This window comes from Acanthisitta chloris, unplaced genomic scaffold (assembly GCF_000695815.1).
Source record: "Acanthisitta chloris isolate BGI_N310 unplaced genomic scaffold, ASM69581v1 scaffold23433, whole genome shotgun sequence".
NCBI lineage: Eukaryota > Metazoa > Chordata > Aves > Passeriformes > Acanthisittidae > Acanthisitta > Acanthisitta chloris.
Window position 1 is genome coordinate 4,956 of NW_008664591.1, and position 5,595 is coordinate 10,550.

A 5,595-nucleotide genomic window follows, 5' to 3' on the forward strand; every position below is an offset into this window, starting at 1 on the left:
TTGCTGTCTGGAGTGTCTTCAAACTGCTCCAGATGCTGAGGGATCTGCACAGTGTGATTCTTGCTGCATGGCTGCGGGATCTGGAGAGCAAACTGCAGGGAATCCCTCCCTGATCTGTCTTGCTGCTCATGGACTCCAACCGCTGGATCGCCCAGGAGGCTTTGATGTGCACATGCTGAGATCCTGTGGGAGTGCTCTGGGAGCTCTCACCTCACTGGGCACTGTTTGTAGGAAAGAGGTAAAATCTTCCCCTGGACCAGGATGTCACTGGAGATCAAACAGAGGAGCTTTGTTTGGCATTTATCTCTCTTGATGTCATGGAGGTGAATAAGGTGGAGACTTCATGGGCTTTGGCCGGAGCATCCTTGTCCTGTGCAGGTACACCAAGACAAGCTCCTGAAGCTGCTGCTGTTCTTTGGTCCAGATCTCCATGAAATCCTGATAACAGGCTGCAAGGCTGATACTGGCATCAGAGAACAGGGAGCATGGCTCGGTGATGGCTAGTGTCCTTGTGCAGTCATGACCCACTCAAACAACACAACACTTGTGCCTCATCCTGCGCTGGAATCCTGTTGGGATGAACAAGTGCAACATCAACAGCTGACATTTAACACTGGGCCAAAAACCTGCTCCTATTTCTTGGAGCCCTCCTCACATCCCAGTCCACAGGAGCAGAGCTCTTCATTCCACGTCAGAAGTGGGTGCAGGAGGGAAGGTTTTGCAGTGTTGCCAGAACCAGTGGGTGATCCATGGATTTCTGCCAGCTGTGAGTGAATTATCAGCCAATTAAACTGATGGGATGCATTGGGCTGCAGTGCTAGCAGGAGGGAATGGACAGCAGCACAGGCTGGGTGGGGGTGCTGGGGTGAGGGCTGCTGGTGTGTGTGGCAACCACTGGAATTGCTGGTGCAGGTGGGGGTCGGGGACTCTGGAGCTTATGACCAGAGAAATGTTATCAGGAAGGAGAGAGAAGCGGGAGTGGGAAATGCAGCACCCCAAACCAGTTGGCCAGAGGGGCACCCTGGGATGGATGGGAGCAGGGATGCAGGGAGCTGCTGCTGCAGGGAGGGAAGTGCTGGCCAGGTGGTTGTGCTGGACCAGGGGTGCTGGTGGGGCGCTGCATCACCCCAGCTTGGGTCCACACCTGCACATTGATAACTGAGACTTGTGCAGAGTTCACACTTTGGGAGTAATCACCTTTGTGGGATGAGGGGGAGGAAAGCCCTATCTAAAACTAGTTGTGCAAGCAGCAAGGGCAGAGGCGATTAGGGCACCCAGCAGCATGTGGGGGGCCCTTCCCAACCCTGGAACCTGGCAGATGTTCCAGAGAAAGGGGATGTTGTGATGGAGTGATATCCCATCAGCAAAGGCAGGGATGGAGGTGAAATTCCCAAAAAGAATAAGGTGCTGTGCAAATGGAGGAATTAAAGAGTGCAAATGGCCAGTGTCTGGTGGATTCCAACAGCTCTTCCAGAGGAGTTTAAGGATGAAGCAGTTGAAATGCCAGCAAACAGGGATCTGTCATTAAAGGGATCTTCTGCACAAGAATGCAGCCTCTCAGCTCTGTCCTTCATTTAAGAGGTGCGGGAAGAGCAGTGGGAATTAAGGAGCACCTTTGCTTTAGCACCAAACAAATTAGCTGAGAATATAATTAAAGCTGGTGTGGAAATGCTGGTCCAGTGTGATAGATTAGGGACCAACACCGACTTTTATAAGGGAAATCGAGTTTAATGGGATGGGGGGGCGGGTGGTATTTTTTTTCCAATATGGTGATAAGGTGATTGGGGAGAGCAGCTGGGAGATGGATCATTGGGATTTACTGAAAACTTGGGACAAATTTGTGAGATTATTATGGAAAGTGTGAAGGCAGGAGCGGTGGGAGGAAATGCCAAATTCTGTTTGGTGTGTTCAGGTGTGCAGGGATGTGGTGTTAAATATGCACAGCTGATGCAAATTAAGCACAGAAAAATTAGGTAACGCTGGGCCTGGACTTGGCTGGAGAAGTCTGATGGTCCCTCCTCTCCCTGGGGTGCCTTTGTTAGGTTGGAAGTTGTTGCTAATTACGCGGCTGGGGGCTCAGTTCCCTCGTAGGACCCCGTTTCTCCTGAGACAGGCCTGTCCCAAGGGCAGATTTAGGGCAGGTGGTTCGGAAGGCTGATGCTGGTAGGAGTGTGGTGTCATCGACAGGGCTGGGGGAGCTGAGGGGGAGACCCTCTCCCCCTCAAATCAAGGAGTGGGTCCCTGCAGCCAGAGGGGCTGCACTGGGCAGTCTGGGCTCCTTGGAGACGGGACGTGGCTGCTGGACAGGGTGTTCTATCCTCCCCTCAACAACAATCCAATTCTGAGCTAATTTTCTCGAGGACAACAAAAAGCGCACAGACAACTGCTGCCCAGATTTTGTATCCTGCTGTCGTGGAGCCAATTAAGGAAAGGGTTGCCATATTTTATTATTTTTTTCTTTACTGCACGGGTGGAGCAGCATAGCTCTTCTAAAGCCTCATTCTTGGAAGGGGCTGAGCAATTCGGGGCTGAGCAATTCAGGCCAGAGCTTTTCTAGGGGGAAAGAAAAACAGGAAAAAAAACGGGAGAAAAAATGGTTTGGAAATAAGAAAATGAATATATAATCACACTTGGTGTGGAAAATATCAACCTGCAGAGTCATCACTTGTCTGAGCAGGTCCAGATATCCTGACGTGGGGCTCTGAAGGCTGGCCAAGCTCTGTCCAGGGTTGATGCTGGGAGAGACCAGGGGGAATTTGGGGTGGGCTTGGAAAATGTGGGTAAAAATGAGGTTGGTGCTGGAGAAAATGTGAATTTTGGGCTGGCTGCTTGTGGCTTCAGGTGATGTATACCAGGATGACCCCCTAAGTATGGATGGGGTGATGTAAGCAGCATCTCCTCCTTCTATGTCTCTCCTTCCTTCTTGCCTTGGTGCCAAATCTATGCGTCACTCCTGCCGAACCTCTGAGCTCAAGGCAGCAATGAAGCACATTTGGCTTTGATCTTGTGAAAATAATAATTTGGGAAAAGATGTGGGGGGACCTTTGTATCTGACAACCCTTGGCATAACTTACCAAGGGTATCTCGTGCACCCCTGGGTCTTGCCACACTCCTGGTGCTCCAGGTTGGCATGTGAGTTTCAGAGTCCACCTGGGCTGGAAGTAAAAGCACCAGTCACTGTGTCCCAAAGGACCTTGCTCTGCACCAGCTCTGCAGCACCCACAGCTTTGCTCGCCCTGGGGTTTGCTGCCTTCCTCTATTCTTTCTGTCCTGTTGGTCATTGATGATTATTATTAATGTTCTCTTTTTCACTTGGGTTTTGGCAAAGCTCAAATCTATGTAGAAAATGTTTGGTTTTACGTACCTTGTCATTAACCTGCTGCTGTTGCTGCTCACCATTGTTGCAGCCCAGCATGGCCAGGGCTGCTGACCCCCGGGCACAAGTGACATGGGGCTGTCTGTAAACAGTGTTAAAATTTTATAACTTTTATATTTAGGGAGTTAATGACTCTAAAGAAAGTAGATTTTAATCTAATCAGCTATTCCTTGTGCCGCGTCAGTCCTGGACATCAAAGAGAACATCAAAGTGAGAGGCATGAAAGGCTCTGACAGCAGCAGGGCTGCTTCTCCAGGTGCGGCACCTTGGAGCGGGGATTCTCTGCCTCCTCTGGGGGGGCTCCCACACCTCTAAGGGGGCTCCTGCACCTCTGGATGGGCTCCTGTAGCTGCTCCCATACTGCCTCTGGGCAGGCACCTGTGCCTCCTCCCACAGCTCTGAGTAGGCTCCTGCTCCTGACCCAACCTAGGGTCTGAGTCTCTTCTTGGATGTCTCACAGGTAAAAACTTTTGTTCCAGCAAGGAAAACAAGATTAATGTAAAAATGTCTCTTGGTAACAAAGCCAAAGGGCTTCAGATGGCAGCAGAGCCAGATGCGAAGCTGGGTGTTGGATGTGGAAGCTCATGGGAGCATGTAGTGTCACTTTGTGGGATTGGCCCGGCAATGGGTGGCTCTGGCAAGGCATTAGGGAGCCTCTCACACCAATCCTGATTTTTAAATTCTTTTCCCAATCTTGGTCAGGCTCTGAAACAAATCCTGTTCTTGTCCTTTTTTTTTCTTTTGTGTTTGTTGGCTGGAGGGAATCCATGAATGACGTGGGGAGGTGAAAGGGGCTGTGCCCCCAAGGGTGTGCAGTGGGATGCTCGGCTCCTAGGGAAGGCAGCTGCTGTGTCCGGAGCATTTGGACAGTGAGGGAGCAGTGTGTGAGGTTTTACAGCTCAAGTGCCCAAGGGCAGTGCCGGGAGGTGCCCTGCAGCGCTGGTGATGGGAGTGTCCCGGCTGTGCACTGGGACCCACCTCAGCCTGCCAAGCTCAGGGCGCGCGGGAGCCTGGTGGATCCAGGGACGGTCATGGCAGAGCGTGAGCGGCCGGGCAGGCAGCCAGGAGAGTTTCCTCCCCGCCGTTTCCCATGGTCGGGCTCTGAGGCTTGAGAAACACTCCGGGGGCCGCGGAGAGGAAGCTTCTGGGAGCCCTTGTGCTCCTCTGCTTGTTTGGATGAAGCTACTTTTCCACATTGTCTCTTGGGAAAAAGAAAAATAATTTTAAAGAAAGCGTGTATATATGTATGTGTGAGGCTGCGTTCAGGCAGCAAAAGCTGCTGCAGCATGAATGTATTGAAATATCCAGTGGATTAATTTTCTAAGCCCCTTGAGCTGCTGCAGGGAAGAGCTCAAGGATTCCTCCAGGCACTTGCAAATCCCATTTCAGGCAATTGGGAAGAGATGGCGTGATGGTATGGGTGCGATGGAATGGATGATTGAAGCTCCTGGTGCTCTGCAAACCAGAGCTGGGAGCGGCAGGTTGAGTTGCCTGCTAGGAGCTTGTTTCCAGCCTCGTGCAGGGTAAGGGAGCTAAAAATACAGCTTGTTTGCCTCCAGCTGGAGTTGATTTGGGCATCCCTGGCTGTTGTGGAGTGCAGCAGAGGACAACCAGTGGTGGAAGTTTGCCGACTGTAATTTCGCTGCTCTGCCCTCCCCGCCTTGCTCTAAAAAGCAGTGGCTGGGAGAAGCAGGATGGGGTGTTAGAGCTCCCGATCTGCTCTGCTTAGAGTTTCCAGCACGTGATTCACCTTTTCCCCTTTACCAGAAGCAGGCAGGCCTGGAGCTGCTAGGGGAGGATGTTCAGAGGTTTATCTCTGCTGTGCAGTGCAGCCCTTCTGCATGGAATGCCAGCACTGCCCCACTGCTGTCCTGGGCAGTGCTCACCAACACAAGCATGAAATCATGTGGTTTGTCCTGGTTTTGTCTCCAGCCTTGCAATCCAAGTCTGGGTGTTGGACCTTCTTTCCTGCATGGGCTGGAAGGTGACAGAGGAGCTGCTGCTGCCCCTCTGCCATCCCCTCTGTACAGCTCCTGTCCAACAGCATCTCCAGGCACTGCTCTGTGCCAGTGACTCGGCTCAGGGGGACCATGGAGCAGATGCCTCAGTGAGAGGCTTCAGCTACACTGGTGCACTCACAGGAGCTTGACTGGGCTGTAGTGACAGCATTAGGGTGTGAAGAGTGTCAAGGTGTTGCTGGGGTGACATGTCTGACCCCC

At 52.0% G+C, this 5,595-nt stretch overlaps 1 protein-coding gene across 1 annotated transcript in view; it reads left to right on the plus strand.

Moving 5' to 3' along the window:
* Positions 1 to 4,281: 4,281 nt before the first annotated feature.
* LOC103799133 (probable E3 ubiquitin-protein ligase MID2) overlaps positions 4,282 to 5,595 on the plus strand; it is a 60,125-nt gene continuing 58,811 nt past the window's right edge. Inside the window, 1 exon segment of the mRNA XM_009071433.1 lies at positions 4,282 to 4,318. The gene's annotated coding sequence lies outside the window, so the exon portion shown is untranslated.